Genomic DNA, 18595 nt, shown 5'->3' on the forward strand with positions numbered 1-18595 from the left:
GTAAGGAGATCTCAGCTATCTGTAAGAATAGTAGGGTGGTTATGGTAGGGGATTTTAACTTTCCAAACATAGACTGGGACTGCCATAGTGTTAAGTGGTTAGATGGAGAGGAATTTTTTAAGTGCATACAAGACAATTTTCTGATTCAGTATGTGGATGTACCTACTAGAGAAGGTGCAAAACTTGACCTACTCTTGGGAAATAAGGCAGGGCAGGTGACTGAGGTGTCAGTGGGGGAGCACTTTGGGGCCAGTGACCATAATTCTATTAGATTTAAAATAATGTTGGAAGAGGATAGACCAGATCGAAAAGTTGAAGTTCTAAATTGGAGGAAGGTCAATTTTGATGGTATTAGGCAAGAACTTCCGAAAGCTGATTGTGGGCAGATGTTCGCAGGTAAAGGGACGGCTGGAAAATGGGAAGCCTTCAGAAATAAGATAATGAGAATCCAGAGAAAGAATATTCCTGTTAGGGTGAAAGGGAAGGCTGGTAGGTGCAGGGAATGCTGGATGACTGAAGAAATTGAGGGTTTGGTTAAGAAAAAGAAAGAAGCATATGTCAGGTATAGACAGGATAGATCAAGTGAATCCTTAGAAGAGTACAAAGGAAGTAGGAGTATACTTAAGAGGGGAATCAGGAGGGCAAAAAGGGGACATGAGATAGCTTTGGCAAATAGAATTAAGAAGAATCCAAAGAGTTTTTACAAATACATTAAGGACAAAGGGTAACTAGGGAGAGAATAGGGCCCCTCAAAGATCAACAAGGCGACCTTAGTGTGGAGCTGCACAAAATGGGGGACATACTAAATGAATATTTTGCATCAGAATTTACTGTGGAAAAGGATAAGGAAATAGATGGTGACATCTTGCAAAATGTCCATATTATAGAGGAGGAAGTGCTGGATGTCTTAAAAGTAGATAAATCCCCAGGACTGATCAGGTGTACCCTAGAACTCTGTGGGAAGTTAGAGAAGTGATTGCTGGGCCTCTTGCTGAGATATTTGTACCATCAATAGTCACAGGTAAGATGCCAGAAGACTGGAGGTTGGCTAACGTGGTGTCACTGTTTAAGAAGAGTGTTAAGGATAAGCCAGGGAACTATAGACCAGTGAGCCTGACGTCGGTGGTGGGCAAGTTGTTGGAGGGAATCCTGAGGGACAGGATGTACATGTATTTGGAAAGGCAAGGACTGATTAGGGATAGTCAACATGGTTTTGTGCGTGGGAAATCAAGTCTCACAAACTTGATTGAGTTTTTTGAGGAAGTAACAAAGAGGATTGATGAGGGCAGAGCAGTAGATGTGATCTATATGGACTTCAGTAAAGCGTTCGACAAGGTTCCCTATGGGAGATGGATTAGCAAGGTTAGATCTCATGGAATACAGGGAGAACTAGCCATTTGGATACAGAACTGGCTCAAAGGTAGAAGATGGAGGTTGGTGGTGGAGGGTTGTTTTTCAGACTGGAGGCCTGTGACCAGTGGAGTGCCACAAGGATCGGTGCTGGGTCCTCTACTTTTTGTCATTTACATAAATGATTTGGATGCGAGCATAAGAGATAGAGTTAATAAGTTTGTAGATGACACCAAAATTGGAGGTGTAGTAGGCAGCGAAGAGGGTTACCTCAGATTACAACAGGATCTTGACCAGATGGGCCAATGGGCTGAGAAGTGGCAGATGGAGTTTAATTCAGATAAATGCGAGGTGCTGCATTTTGGGAAAGCAAATCATAGCAGGACTTATACACTTAATGGTAAGGTCCTAGGGAGTATTGCTGAACAAAGAGACCTTGGAGTGCAGGTTCATAGCTTATTTGAAAGTGGAGTTGCAGTTAGATAGGATAGTGAAGAAGGCGTTTGGTATGCTTTCCTTTATCGGTCAGAGTATTGAATACAGGAGTTGGGAGGTCATGTTGCAGCTGTAGAGGACAATGGTTAGGCCACTGTTGGAATATTGCATGCAATTCTGGTCTCCTTCCTAACAGAAAGATGTTTTGAAACTTGAAAGGTTTCAGGAAAGATTTACAAGGATGTTGACAGTGTTGGAGGATTTGAGCTATAGGGAGAGGCTGAACAGGTTGGGGCTATTTTCCCTGGAGTGTCAGAGGCTGAGGGGTGACCTTATAGAGGTTTACAAAATTATGGGGGACATGGATAGGGTAAATAGGCAAAGTCTTTTCCCTGGGGTCGGGAAGTCCAGAACTAGAGGGCATAGGTTTAGGGTGAGAGGGGAAAGATATAAAAGAGACCTAAGGGGCAACATTTTCACACAGAGGGTGATACATGTATGGAATGAGCTGCCAGAGGAAGTGGTGGAGGCTGGTACAATTGCAACATTTAAGAGGTATTTGGATGGATATATGAATAGGAAGGGTTTGGAGGGTTATGGGTCGGGTGCTGGCAGGTGGGACTAGATTGGGTTGGGATATCTGGTCAGCATGGACAGGTTGGACCAAAGGGTCTGTTTCCATGCTGTACATCTCTATGACTCTATGACTCTAATTGCACGCAATATTCCAACAGTGGTCTAACAAATGTCCTGCACAGCCACAACATGACCTCCCAACTCCTGTACTCAATACTCTGACCAATAAAAGAAAGCATACCAAATGCCTTCTTCACCGCAGGATTCCAACAGTCTCAAGGCTGCCATCATTAATGCCGCCAAAAATTCGGTCAGTCACTTAATCAGTAAACGCCAAGATTTTATAGAATGATCAGGACAGCCAAGAATTGATAAGCTTGGAGGGCATGACATTTCTGAGTGTAAAACAGCAACTGCACTCAGAAGAGGAGAGGGAGATCTTCAGGTGACTGAAGATCGAAGTCCAATGATGAACCTGTGACATAAAGAACAGGTGGTAGGTGAAGAAAGTACTGGAGGCCAATGAGTGGTTGACAACCTTGATGTGCAGGATTTTTTCTGTGCTGTCAAGACCACCTACAAACTGAACACCCAATTCCCACCACATTGCTTGCTGAGGACCAAGTAACTCTTATTAAAACAAGGAAGCCATCAAACAATGCTTGGGGGAACATTTCAGAAATCTCTTCAAAGGACTCTGTCATCAAACCAATTGTCCTTGAACGCATCCCACAGCACGCATCAGGCTCAGCAATGCCTCAGACCTGTATGAAGTAGAGAAGGCCATCCATCTGCTTCAGAACAACGCTGCTGGAGCAGATGGCAACTCTGCTGAGGCATTGAAGTGCAAAGGCAAAGAGCTCCTGTTGCAGCTACACACCTTTGTCTGCCTTATTTGGAATGAGGACAGCATCCCGGGAGAGCTTCGAGAGCCACAGTCTCTTTCAAAAGAGGGACCAAGTCCGACTGTGGTAACTACTGAGGAATCTCCATGCTGTTAACCATTGGAAAAGTCATCGCCACGGTTCTCCTCAATCATCTTCGCCCTGTGGCTGAGTAACTCCTTCTAGAATCACAGTGCGGGTTCTGGCCACAAAGGACATGATATTCACCATGCTACAGCTGCCAGGAGAAATGTCCTGTGTGTGGCTTTCTTCAACCTTACAAAAGTGCTGCACCATGAAGTATATCACCATCCTTCACCTGCTCAATGATGACATGAAAGTTGTGTTAACAAAACCCATTCCTTGTTCGGACCAATCTCAAGCAGGAGTGTGTCATCGCCCCAACACTGTTTTCAAACTACCTCACTGCAATGCTTTACCTCACCGCCAAAAACCTCCCTGCTGGAGTGGAACTAGCCTTCAGAACCAGGGGGAGATTATTCAACCTCCGCTGCCTTTAAGCCAAAACCAAAGCCACTCCAATCAGTGTCATCGAGCTGCAGTATGTGGATGCTATACATATCAAGACTCATAATTACCATTCTCACTGCATGTGGCATCTTCCCTCAATGGCTTTCACCCACTCGATCCCGTAAAACAATTAAGCCTTCCTGCTCTCTGCGCTGCCCACCTATTCACTTGAGATCTCTGCCTTTCCTGTTGCCACACTGTTGCTACAGCTCTTCCAACCTCTTTCATCTTATTTAATCCCTGCTTTGTCTATTTGTCTCATGGATGAAGAAAATGGTCCAATATAGGGCTGAAGGGGCTAAGGTGGATCAGAGGGTGGCTGACGTTCATCTCCTCATCCTTTAATTGGTGAGAATCCTTGAACTTATGGGAGAGGTAACCACTTTGAGCACTCATAACAGTAGGCAAACCCCTGGATGAGATTGAAAAATCCTTTGAATGAGCATGGCAACACCTTTTAACTGTAGACTCCTTGACTTGACTAAGGACTAATCCTAGACTTTCTGGCATGGCCATTTTGTTTGAAGCACATGTGTTGTGTTTATCACATAGGCTGCTGCCACATTTTGTAGGTGTGACATTGACATAACACGGTGCTATACAGTAATATAACTGCCCCCATGACTGTTCATTGCCAGCAAGGATGACAAGCTGCTTGGCTTTCTAGCTGCATTAAAAGGCAAGACAGAACTATTGGTAAATTTGTAAGCTCTGAATTAAGTGGCCAGGCAGAGATGCTTTGTGTGTCCAATTAAGCAGAAAGTGAAAGAATCATAAGTAAGCAAACTGAGTGGCCTGAAATGCACCCTGTTCTGATGCATGAGGCATGTGTGTGTCCCTGCACGCAGAGCGGCCTGGCAAGCATATTGTAATGAAAGGTGTCAGTGAGACCAAATTGCAATAGTGAAGTGCTGAACTATATTACAAATTAGTCTGCGATATGCCATGTAGTGATGCTGCTGCTTTGCTATTGACTTCCATTGAGGTGATAGTAGCCATAAGATGTTGGTGAATGGTGGTCAACATGGAGACCTGAAGAAAATGCAAGTGAGTTGCAGCTGCCAAGTAACTGTTATGACTTTCAAATCATCTGGTTTCTCACTGGTATCTGGGATGATAGAAACCAAAATGTTGCCATTTATGAGCATGATTCTCATTCAGATATTGAAACTTTAAGGGGAAATCAACCTCTTTTCTCAATGTTGAGAATCTAATTTTTCCATTCTTGTCATATTTTTTCAACTTTCTTGCCAATGCCACATCAGTCAGAAGTCAAAAAACTCCATCCTTTGTCTCCACAACTGCGCAGTGGTCCCTCCTATCAATATTGTCGCAGGCTGATAATATCTGCGAGAAGTAGGTTGGTGAGGATGAGATCAAGAAGGTTTTCATTCTTCTTGGTTCTTGCTATTTGCTGATGCAACAGTTTGGCAGATTTGTTCTTCAGTACTCAGTCCATACTGGTATTAATGAGCACACATTCATGTGGCCTTTCAAATTACTTTGCGCACTGTTCACTCTGTGCCTTTTGAACATAAAAGAGTACTTATTTCATCAGGCAATGTAGAAGGGTAAATGCTGATGAATAGGAAATTTCCTCGACCACATTTAACCTGATGCCTTAAGTCTTTATTGAGCCTAGAGTCAATGTTGAGCATCCCAAAGTCACTGTCTCCTGATTATGTATTATTGTGTTGTCACCTCTGGGATCTGTCCTGCAGGGGTGATAGGACATACCCAGGAATGTTGATAGAGAAGTTTGGGACATTGACTGTAAGTTATGATTTGATGAGTACCACTGTCAGGCTGTGACAGTGTTCTCTCAATTTTGGCACAAGTCATCAGAAATTGAGGTGGACTTTACATAGTCACTGAGTAGAATGTGCCTTTGATGCCTGGTTGTATTTAACATTTTTGTAGTGGTTTAATAAAACTAAATGGTTTGCTCAGATTTATACATGAGTTAAGATTCAACACATTGCTGTGGTTCCAGAATCATACATATCGCCAGGTGAGAAAGGCAGATTTCTTTCCACTCCATTTTTTCATGACAACCATGTAGTTTTATAATGACTAAGATTATCTTTTTATTAAAGATTCATTCATTAAATAAAAATTCCCCAGGCTGCCATGGTGGGATTTAAATTCAGATTTCCAGAGTAATAGATCAAATTTCTGGTTTACTTGCCAGTAACGTTATTATTTTTGCTGAGAAGAGATGCATTTCAATAAAAGTTCTTTGTCTTGAGCTCAACAATATAGTATCCAAGAAATACCAATATAAAGAAAAAATATAATTTATACTTTGAGAGAATGTTGATTAGTAAGTGAACTCTGGTCAAGCCGCTGCCGTGGAGAACACACTAATAAATGAAGCTGACAGTTAACTGCCAAGCTGTATTTAAAGGCCACTGTTTATTGTGAACACCAGTATGAGCTGAAATATGTATTGCTGGAAAAACGCAGCAGGTGAGGCAGCATCCAAGGAGCAGGAGAATCGACGTTTCGGGCATAAGCCCTTCTTCAGGCTTAAGCCCGAAACGTCAATTCTCCTGCTCCTTGGATGCTGCCTCACCTGCTGCGCTTTTCCAACAACATATTTTTCAGCTCTGATCTCCAGTATCTGCAGTCCTCACTTTCTCCTAATACCATCATGAGCCAGGACTGTGCAGTAACATAGAGTCACGGTCAGGTGACATCACTGTTATTGAACTTCTAGACAGGAAGAAAGTGAAGAGGGGGGTAGAGGTCAGTTGACAGCAGTTATCCCAGCCCCTGGGCATGGCCTCCCAGCTATGGGAGAGGCCTTTCCCTGAACAATACAGCAACTGGACAGGGACAAACTTGTTGAAGGGTCAGTGCCTGAGGAAACCTACTTTGTAGACAATTCTGGGGAGGTGACGATCCATTTCAACAGCCCTGGCCTGAGTTCCGTCACTTGCTTGACCCCAGCCCCTCTCCTCCTTTACCTTCACCACTTTCTGGGGTCAGCAGCACACTGCACAAGATGCTCTCAGCAGCCTTTTGCAAGCAACTGACATCACGGACTGCAGCTGTGCATGTGTAGGGAGCCATTTTAGTGTTATGCATAATCACATCATTTATGGCCTCCTGCACAAACACCATTGGAGAGGAGAAGGTCTATTTAGTCATTCTCAGCCTTCACCTCCAATTTGGTCCAAGTCAACTCATCTCCAACCTGTGACCATCTGACATCACAAGCCATATCTGTGCATGTGGGAAGCCACTTTGATGTGATGGACAATGGGAGTCATAGATGTACAGCACGGAAACAGACCCTTCGGTTCAACTCATCTATGCCCACCAGTTATCCTAACCTAATCTAGTCCCATTTGCCAGCACTTGGCCCATGTCCCTCTAAACCCTTCCTATTCTTATACCCATCCAGATGCCTTTTAAATGCTGCAATTGTACCAGCTTCTGACACTTCCTCTGGCAGCTCATTCCATACACGCACCACCCGCTGCATGAAAAAGTTGCCCCTGAGGTCCCTTTTATATCCTTCTCCTTTCATTCTAAACCTATGCCCTCTAGTTCTGGACTCCCCACCCCAGGGAACAGATTTCGTCTATTTATCCTATCCATGCACCTCATGATTGTGTAAGCCTCTATAAGATCACCTCTAAGCCTTTGATACTCCAAGGACAACAGCCCCAGCTTATTCAATCTATCCCTATAGCTCAAATCCTCCAACCCTGGCAACTCCTTGAAAGTCTTTCTGGACTCTTTCAAGTTTCACAACATCCTTCCGATAGTGACCTAACCAACGTCCTGTACAGTCACAACATGACCAGCACTGGCCTAACCAATGTCCTGTACAGCTGCAACATGACCTCCCAACTGTGATACTCAATGCTCTGACCAATAAAGGAAAACTTGCCAAATGCCTCCTTCACTATCCTATCTACCTGTGACTCTACTTTCAAGGAACTATGAACCTGCACTCCAAGGTCTCTTTGTTCAGCAACACTCCCTAGGACATGACCATTAAATGTATAAGTCCTGCTATGATTAGCTTTTCCAAAATGAGCACCTCACAGGCCTCCAGTCTGAAAAGCAACCCTCCACAACCATCCTCTGTCTTCTACCTTCGAGCCAGTTCTGTATCCAAATGGATAGTTCCCCCTGTATTCCATGAGATCTAACTTTGTTAACCTTTTTGAACACCTTACTGAAGTCCTTATAGATCATGGCCACTGCTCTGTCCTCATCAATCCTCTTTGTTACTTCTTCAAAAAGTTCATTCAAGTTCATGAGACATGATTTCCCATGCACAAAGCCATGCTGACTATCCCTAATCAGTCCTTGCCTTTCTAAATACATGTAAATCCTGTTCCTCAGGATTCCTTCCAACAACTTGCCCACCACCACCACCAGGCTCACTGGTCTATAGTTCCTTGGCTTTTCCTTACCACCTTTTTTTAATAGTGGCACCATGTTAACCAACCTCCAATCTTCTGGCACTTCACCTGTGACTATTGAAGATACAATTATCTCAGCAAGGGGCCTAGCAATCATTTCCCTAGCTTCCCAGAGTTCTAGGGCACATCTAATCAGGTCCTGAGAATTTATCCACTTTTATTTATTTCAAGACATTCAGCACTTTCTTCTCTATAATATGGACATTTTTAAAAATGTCACATCTATTTCTCCATATTCTATATCTTCCATGTCCTTTTCCACAGTAAACACTGATGCAAAATACTTGTTTAGTATCTCTCCACCTCCTCTCGTAAATTTTTTATTGCCTCTAACTGTCGATTCAACCAATCCATTCAATATGATTGGATTTGCAACCAAAGCCATTTCTTGCAGACATAATCCTCAGTAACATGTAACCTCTCGCTAAACTCCTACATCTGACAAGAAGAGCACATCACTCGACTAAAGGCTATCTTTGCTCCTACACAGTCTACAAACCCAGAAAATAGCACCATCTTATTGCCCTAAAAAAAGCTCCAGGCTGTTAATATTTATGGCTTATATTTTTAAAATGTAATCAGGAGACAAATCTCAATAAAATATATAATCAAGAAAGAACCACTATTGTAGAGTTAACTTAAATATTATGCACTTATCTGTTCCTGTGCTGTGAGCTCACCCGCACAGGTTCCTCCATGATAAGTTGTGAATTTTGCTGTGTGTTAAGTTTTCCTAGACACACTCCGATGTCTAGAGATACATGAATTCAAACAGTAAAGGCAGTAACTGCGCAGATTCACAGCTGTTTCAGTTAACAGTGTAAGTTTCTTTCTCTCTCTCCTTCACTGACCATGTGCTGCCTTTTGTCTGTCCTTCTCCATTAAAAAAGTGCCATTGTTTTGACTTTTTTTTTCTCCAAAGTTCCAAAACAATGCAGCAGCATAAAAGACAGCAATTGCTGTTACTGGAATTCGAGGAAATCACCTCCAACACCTAAAATACCTCAAAAAAGGAGTAGCTCTCACAGCCATAAATTTTTTTGCTATCCTCCATCTTGGATTACCCAGAATCTTTTTTATTTATTGGGTTGTTAAAGTTTTAAACCAGGCAACCTGATTCTAGTTGGTTCACATATTGCCGTGAGAAATGAGAAATGGCTGTCTCCTATTTGGGGTACAATCATGTGTACAATTTAAAATAGTCAGTTGAATTTGCAAAGTGACGCAATTCCATTTATTGGGCATATTGATGCACAGGGTCCCATTCTTTACAGACAGGAATAACATATACATATGCTTTTCTTACTTAAATTCAACAGCCATTCTGTGGCTCATTTCTCAGGGCAATTTCTTCACCAATCAGAGTCAATCTGCCTGGTTTAGAATTTTATGCAAAGCTTGGTAGTTAACTGTCAGTTATCAACTGGTGCATTCTCCATGGCAATAATTCTACAAAACAGAACCTACTTGTCAATCAACCAGCATTCTCATATAGGATGTATTTTCTCTTTACATTGGTATTTCTAGCGAATTGCCCTGATTAAAACAAGACATAATGCTTCAATCAAATGCCCTTTTTCAGCAATCCTCAAGTTCTGCACTGCCAAACAAATCTTTCTCAATGCTATGCTCCCTCCTCAGCTAACCTGACACTCAGAGTTGCCCTCTAGCCTCTTTTGAACTGCCTCTAATGCCAGAATATCCTTTTTTAAAGTAAATTGATCAAAACTGTACAAAGTAGTCCAGCTGCAGCCTCACCACACTCTGCACAGTTGTAACAAAATTTCCCTATTTTTAAACTGACCCCCTAACAATAAAGGGAAAAAATCCATCTGCCTTTTTAATTACTTGCTGCACTTGCATGCTAATCTTTTTGTGTTTCATGCACAAGAACATCCAGATCTTTCTGTGCTGCACATTTTTGGAGTCTCTCTCCTTTTGAATTATAGTCAGTCTTTTGATTCTTCCAACTAGAATACAAAACCTCACACTTTCCCATATTAAACTCCATCTGCTAAGTGTTTGCCACCCACTTCACTTTCAACAAAAAAACCTACAGACAAACCAACAGAATACTCATGGGATCTCCAATATCAGGGTTCTTAGCAGAGGCAGTAATGCAGAGACTCAAACAAACAGCTCTGCCAACCATCCAACCTAAACTTTGGATCTGCTACATGGATGTCACCAAATGAAACAAATTAGAGGAAACCTTCAAGACCATCAATAATACCATTACTGGCATAAAATCCACTAAAGAGGAGGAAAACAACAACAAACTGCCATTCCTAAATGTCACAGTAGAGCAAACAGCCAATGGGGAACTTCAAACCGGTGCCTACAGGAAAACAACACATACTGACCAAATACTGAACCAAAGAAGCAATCATCCCAACACCCACAAACGAAGCTGCATTAAAACATTATTTCAATGAGCCACCACACACTGCAGCATAGAGGAATTACGCAGAGCAGAGGAAAATCACCTACACAGTATATTCAAAAAGAACGGGGACCCGATGAACACAATCCACTGATTTCTCAGCAACAAACACCAACAAGCACACAAAACAAATCCAGAAACCCTAGCCACTCTCCCCTACATCAAAGACATCTCAAAAATGACTGCCAGACCACTCAGATGTCTTCACATAATGGTAGCTCACAAACCCATGAACACACTAAAATAGCAGCTAATGAAATTGAAAGACCCTATACAAACAACAAACAAAACTCCCAAGAATGTAACAAACACTAGCCACGAGGATACATGAACATCAACTGGCCACAAAAAGACATGACCGACTCTCACTAGTATCCTCACATACGGATGAGGAAGGACACTACTTCCACTGAGACAACACATCCATCCTAAGTCAAGCCAAACAGAGACATGCACGAGAATTCCTAGAAGTATGGCATTCCAACCGGAACTCTATCAACATTGACTTGGATGCCATTTACCACCCCCTAAGTAAAAGAACAGGAAATGATGTCACCACAGGAAATGACATCAACAACACAAGGAAACCTAAACACATATATAGAAAGCGGGCCATGTCACCATCGCTTCATTTGGAGGCTCACTGATTATGTTACCTAGTATGGTGACAAAACGTCTGAAAATGAACCTTCCATGAAGATGCATGTGGCATCTTCCCTCAATGGCTTTCACCCACTCGATCCCGTAAAACAATTAAGCCTTCCTGCTCTCTGCGCTGCCCACCTATTCACTTGAGATCTCTGCCTTTCCTGTTGCCACACTGTTGCTACAGCTCTTCCAACCTCTTTCATCTTATTTAATCCCTGCTTTGTCTATTTGTCTCATGGATGAAGAAAATGGTCCAATATAGGGCTGAAGGGGCTAAGGTGGATCAGAGGGTGGCTGACGTTCATCTCCTCATCCTTTAATTGGTGAGAATCCTTGAACTTATGGGAGAGGTAACCACTTTGAGCACTCATAACAGTAGGCAAACCCCTGGATGAGGTTGAAAAATCCTTTGAATGAGCATGGCAACACCTTTTAACTGTAGACTCCTTGACTTGACTAAGGACTAATCCTAGACTTTCTGGCATGGCCATTTTGTTTGAAGCACATGTGTTGTGTTTATCACATAGGCTGCTGCCACATTTTGTAGGTGTGACATTGACATAACACGGTGCTATACAGTAATATAACTGTCCCCATGACTGTTCATTGCCAGCAAGGATGACAAGCTGCTTGGCTTTCTAGCTGCATTAAAAGGCAAGACAGAACTATTGGTAAATTTGTAAGCTCTGAATTAAGTGGCCAGGCAGAGATGCTTTGTGTGTCCAATTAAGCAGAAAGTGAAAGAATCATAAGTAAGCAAACTGAGTGGCCTGAAATGCACCCTGTTCTGATGCATGAGGCATGTGTGTGTCCCTGCACGCAGAGCGGCCTGGCAAGCATATTGTAATGAAAGGTGTCAGTGAGACCAAATTGCAATAGTGAAGTGCTGAACTATATTACAAATTAGTCTGCGATATGCCATGTAGTGATGCTGCTGCTTTGCTATTGACTTCCATTGAGGTGATAGTAGCCATAAGATGTTGGTGAATGGTGGTCAACATGGAGACCTGAAGAAAATGCAAGTGAGTTGCAGCTGCCAAGTAACTGTTATGACTTTCAAATCATCTGGTTTCTCACTGGTACCTGGGATGATAGAAACCAAAATGTTGCCATTTATGAGCAGGATTCTCATTCAGATATTGAAACTTTAAGGGGAAATCAACCTCTTTTCTCAATGTTGAGAATCTAATTTTTCCATTCTTGTCATATTTTTTCAACTTTCTTGCCAATGCCACATCAGTCAGAAGTCAAAAAACTCCATCCTTTGTCTCCACAACTGCGCAGTGGTCCCTCCTATCAATATTGTCGCAGGCTGATAATATCTGCGAGAAGTAGGTTGGTGAGGATGAGATCAAGAAGGTTTTCATTCTTCTTGGTTCTTGCTATTTGCTGATGCAACAGTTTGGCAGATTTGTTCTTCAGTACTCAGTCCATACTGGTATTAATGAGCACACATTCATGTGGCCTTTCAAATTACTTTGCGCACTGTTCACTCTGTGCCTTTTGAACATAAAAGAGTACTTATTTCATCAGGCAATGTAGAAGGGTAAATGCTGATGAACAGGAAATTTCCTCGACCACATTTAACCTGATGCCTTAAGTCTTTATTGAGCCTCGAGTCAATGTTGAGCATCCCAAAGTCACTGTCTCCTGATTATGTATTATTGTGTTGTCACCTCTGGGATCTGTCCTGCAGGGGTGATAGGACATACCCAGGAATGTTGATAGAGAAGTTTGGGACATTGACTGTAAGTTATGATTTGATGAGTACCACTGTCAGGCTGTGACAGTGTTCTCTCAATTTTGGCACAAGTCATCAGAAATTGAGGTGGACTTTACATAGTCACTGAGTAGAATGTGCCTTTGATGCCTGGTTGTATTTAACATTTTTGTAGTGGTTTAATAAAACTAAATGGCTTGCTCAGATTTATACATGAGTTAAGATTCAACACATTGCTGTGGTTCCAGAATCATACATATCGCCAGGTGAGAAAGGCAGATTTCTTTCCACTCCATTTTTTCATGACAACCATGTAGTTTTATAATGACTAAGATTATCTTTTTATTAAAGATTCATTCATTAAATAAAAATTCCCCAGGCTGCCATGGTGGGATTTAAATTCAGATTTCCAGAGTAATAGATCAAATTTCTGGTTTACTTGCCAGTAATGTTATTATTTTTGCTGAGAAGAGATGCATTTCAATAAAAGTTCTTTGTCTTGAGCTCAACAATATAGTATCCAAGAAATACCAATATAAAGAAAAAATATAATTTATACTTTGAGAGAATGTTGATTAGTAAGTGAACTCTGGTCAAGCCGCTGCCGTGGAGAACACACTAATAAATGAAGCTGACAGTTAACTGCCAAGCTGTATTTAAAGGCCACTGTTTATTGTGAACACCAGTATCAGCTGAAATATGTGTTGCTGGAAAAACGCAGCAGGTGAGGCAGTATCCAAGGAGCAGGAGAATCGACGTTTCGGGCATAAGCCCTTCTTCAGGCTTAAGCCCGAAACGTCAATTCTCCTGCTCCTTGGATGCTGCCTCACCTGCTGCGCTTTTCCAACAACATATTTTTCAGCTCTGATCTCCAGTATCTGCAGTCCTCACTTTCTCCTAATACCATCATGAGCCAGGACTGTGCAGTAACATAGAGTCACGGTCAGGTGACATCACTGTTATTGAACTTCTAGACAGGAAGAAAGTGAAGAGGGGGGTAGAGGTCAGTTGACAGCAGTTATCCCAGTCCCTGGGCATGGCCTCCCAGCTGTGGGAGAGGCCTTTCCCTGAACAATACAGCAACTGGACAGGGACAAACTTGTTGAAGGGTCAGTGCCTGAGGAAACCTACTTTGTAGACAATTCTGGGGAGGTGACGATCCATTTCAACAGCCCTGGCCTGAGTTCCGTCACTTGCTTGACCCCAGCCCCTCTCCTCCTTTACCTTCACCACTTTCTGGGGTCAGCAGCACACTGCACAAGATGCTCTCAGCAGCCTTTTGCAAGCAACTGACATCACGGACTGCAGCTGTGCATGTGTAGGGAGCCATTTTAGTGTTATGCATAATCACATCATTTATGGCCTCCTGCACAAACACCATTGGAGAGGAGAAGGTCTATTTAGTCATTCTCAGCCTTCACCTCCAATTTGGTCCAAGTCAACTCATCTCCAACCTGTGACCATCTGACATCACAAGCCATATCTGTGCATGTGGGAAGCCACTTTGATGTGATGGACAATGGGAGTCATAGATGTACAGCACGGAAACAGACCCTTCGGTTCAACTCATCTATGCCCACCAGTTATCCTAACCTAATCTAGTCCCATTTGCCAGCACTTGGCCCATGTCCCTCTAAACCCTTCCTATTCTTATACCCATCCAGATGCCTTTTAAATGCTGCAATTGTACCAGCTTCTGACACTTCCTCTGGCAGCTCATTCCATACACGCACCACCCGCTGCATGAAAAAGTTGCCCCTGAGGTCCCTTTTATATCCTTCTCCTTTCATTCTAAACCTATGCCCTCTAGTTCTGGACTCCCCACCCCAGGGAACAGATTTCGTCTATTTATCCTATCCATGCACCTCATGATTGTGTAAGCCTCTATAAGATCACCTCTAAGCCTTTGATACTCCAAGGACAACAGCCCCAGCTTATTCAATCTATCCCTATAGCTCAAATCCTCCAACCCTGGCAACTCCTTGAAAGTCTTTCTGGACTCTTTCAAGTTTCACAACATCCTTCCGATAGTGACCTAACCAACGTCCTGTACAGTCACAACATGACCAGCACTGGCCTAACCAATGTCCTGTACAGCTGCAACATGACCTCCCAACTGTGATACTCAATGCTCTGACCAATAAAGGAAAACTTGCCAAATGCCTCCTTCACTATCCTATCTACCTGTGACTCTACTTTCAAGGAACTATGAACCTGCACTCCAAGGTCTCTTTGTTCAGCAACACTCCCTAGGACATGACCATTAAATGTATAAGTCCTGCTATGATTAGCTTTTCCAAAATGAGCACCTCACAGGCCTCCAGTCTGAAAAGCAACCCTCCACAACCATCCTCTGTCTTCTACCTTCGAGCCAGTTCTGTATCCAAATGGATAGTTCCCCCTGTATTCCATGAGATCTAACTTTGTTAACCTTTTTGAACACCTTACTGAAGTCCTTATAGATCATGGCCACTGCTCTGTCCTCATCAATCCTCTTTGTTACTTCTTCAAAAAGTTCATTCAAGTTCATGAGACATGATTTCCCATGCACAAAGCCATGCTGACTATCCCTAATCAGTCCTTGCCTTTCTAAATACATGTAAATCCTGTTCCTCAGGATTCCTTCCAACAACTTGCCCACCACCACCACCAGGCTCACTGGTCTATAGTTCCTTGGCTTTTCCTTACCACCTTTTTTTAATAGTGGCACCATGTTAACCAACCTCCAATCTTCTGGCACTTCACCTGTGACTATTGAAGATACAATTATCTCAGCAAGGGGCCTAGCAATCATTTCCCTAGCTTCCCAGAGTTCTAGGGCACATCTAATCAGGTCCTGAGAATTTATCCACTTTTATTTATTTCAAGACATTCAGCACTTTCTTCTCTATAATATGGACATTTTTAAAAATGTCACATCTATTTCTCCATATTCTATATCTTCCATGTCCTTTTCCACAGTAAACACTGATGCAAAATACTTGTTTAGTATCTCTCCACCTCCTCTCGTAAATTTTTTATTGCCTCTAACTGTCGATTCAACCAATCCATTCAATATGATTGGATTTGCAACCAAAGCCATTTCTTGCAGACATAATCCTCAGTAACATGTAACCTCTCGCTAAACTCCTACATCTGACAAGAAGAGCACATCACTCGACTAAAGGCTATCTTTGCTCCTACACAGTCTACAAACCCAGAAAATAGCACCATCTTATTGCCCTAAAAAAAGCTCCAGGCTGTTAATATTTATGGCTTATATTTTTAAAATGTAATCAGGAGACAAATCTCAATAAAATATATAATCAAGAAAGAACCACTATTGTAGAGTTAACTTAAATATTATGCACTTATCTGTTCCTGTGCTGTGAGCTCACCCGCACAGGTTCCTCCATGATAAGTTGTGAATTTTGCTGTGTGTTAAGTTTTCCTAGACACACTCCGATGTCTAGAGATACATGAATTCAAACAGTAAAGGCAGTAACTGCGCAGATTCACAGCTGTTTCAGTTAACAGTGTAAGTTTCTTTCTCTCTCTCCTTCACTGACCATGTGCTGCCTTTTGTCTGTCCTTCTCCATTAAAAAAGTGCCATTGTTTTGACTTTTTTTTTCTCCAAAGTTCCAAAACAATGCAGCAGCATAAAAGACAGCAATTGCTGTTACTGGAATTCGAGGAAATCACCTCCAACACCTAAAATACCTCAAAAAAGGAGTAGCTCTCACAGCCATAAATTTTTTTGCTATCCTCCATCTTGGATTACCCAGAATCTTTTTTATTTATTGGGTTGTTAAAGTTTTAAACCAGGCAACCTGATTCTAGTTGGTTCACATATTGCCGTGAGAAATGAGAAATGGCTGTCTCCTATTTGGGGTACAATCATGTGTACAATTTAAAATAGTCAGTTGAATTTGCAAAGTGACGCAATTCCATTTATTGGGCATATTGATGCACAGGGTCCCATTCTTTACAGACAGGAATAACATATACATATGCTTTTCTTACTTAAATTCAACAGCCATTCTGTGGCTCATTTCTCAGGGCAATTTCTTCACCAATCAGAGTCAATCTGCCTGGTTTAGAATTTTATGCAAAGCTTGGTAGTTAACTGTCAGTTATCAACTGGTGCATTCTCCATGGCAATAATTCTACAAAACAGAACCTACTTGTCAATCAACCAGCATTCTCATATAGGATGTATTTTCTCTTTACATTGGTATTTCTAGCGAATTGCCCTGATTAAAACAAGACATAATGCTTCAATCAAATGCCCTTTTTCAGCAATCCTCAAGTTCTGCACTGCCAAACAAATCTTTCTCAATGCTATGCTCCCTCCTCAGCTAACCTGACACTCAGAGTTGCCCTCTAGCCTCTTTTGAACTGCCTCTAATGCCAGAATATCCTTTTTTAAAGTAAATTGATCAAAACTGTACAAAGTAGTCCAGCTGCAGCCTCACCACACTCTGCACAGTTGTAACAAAATTTCCCTATTTTTAAACTGACCCCCTAACAATAAAGGGAAAAAATCCATCTGCCTTTTTAATTACTTGCTGCACTTGCATGCTAATCTTTTTGTGTTTCATGCACAAGAACATCCAGATCTTTCTGTGCTGCACATTTTTGGAGTCTCTCTCCTTTTGAATTATAGTCAGTCTTTTGATTCTTCCAACTAGAATACAAAACCTCACACTTTCCCATATTAAACTCCATCTGCTAAGTGTTTGCCACCCACTTCACTTTCAACAAAAAAACCTACAGACAAACCAACAGAATACTCATGGGATCTCCAATATCAGGGTTCTTAGCAGAGGCAGTAATGCAGAGACTCAAACAAACAGCTCTGCCAACCATCCAACCTAAACTTTGGATCTGCTACATGGATGTCACCAAATGAAACAAATTAGAGGAAACCTTCAAGACCATCAATAATACCATTACTGGCATAAAATCCACTAAAGAGGAGGAAAACAACAACAAACTGCCATTCCTAAATGTCACAGTAGAGCAAACAGCCAATGGGGAACTTCAAACCGGTGCCTACAGGAAAACAACACATACTGACCAAATACTGAACCAAAGAAGCAATCATCCCAACACCCACAAACGAAGCTGCATTAAAACATTATTTCAATGAGCCACCACACACTGCAGCATAGAGGAATTACGCAGAGCAGAGGAAAATCACCTACACAGTATATTCAAAAAGAACGGGGACCCGATGAACACAATCCACTGATTTCTCAGCAACAAACACCAACAAGCACACAAAACAAATCCAGAAACCCTAGCCACTCTCCCCTACATCAAAGACATCTCAAAAATGACTGCCAGACCACTCAGATGTCTTCACATAATGGTAGCTCACAAACCCATGAACACACTAAAATAGCAGCTAATGAAATTGAAAGACCCTATACAAACAACAAACAAAACTCCCAAGAATGTAACAAACACTAGCCACGAGGATACATGAACATCAACTGGCCACAAAAAGACATGACCGACTCTCACTAGTATCCTCACATACGGATGAGGAAGGACACTACTTCCACTGAGACAACACATCCA

General features: G+C 42.1%; 1 protein-coding gene across 1 annotated transcript in view; it reads right to left on the reverse strand.

Annotated features, from left to right (window-relative positions):
* LOC148146606 (general transcription factor II-I repeat domain-containing protein 2A-like) overlaps positions 1 to 18595 on the reverse strand; it is a 45320-nt gene that overhangs the window by 26227 nt on the left and 498 nt on the right. The gene's annotated exons all lie outside the window — the stretch shown is intronic.

The sequence above is a fragment of the Chiloscyllium plagiosum genome, unplaced genomic scaffold, assembly GCF_037043375.1.
Source record: "Chiloscyllium plagiosum isolate Xiang-an unplaced genomic scaffold, Cpla_swu_hap1 HiC_scaffold_20, whole genome shotgun sequence".
Lineage (NCBI taxonomy): Eukaryota > Metazoa > Chordata > Chondrichthyes > Orectolobiformes > Hemiscylliidae > Chiloscyllium > Chiloscyllium plagiosum.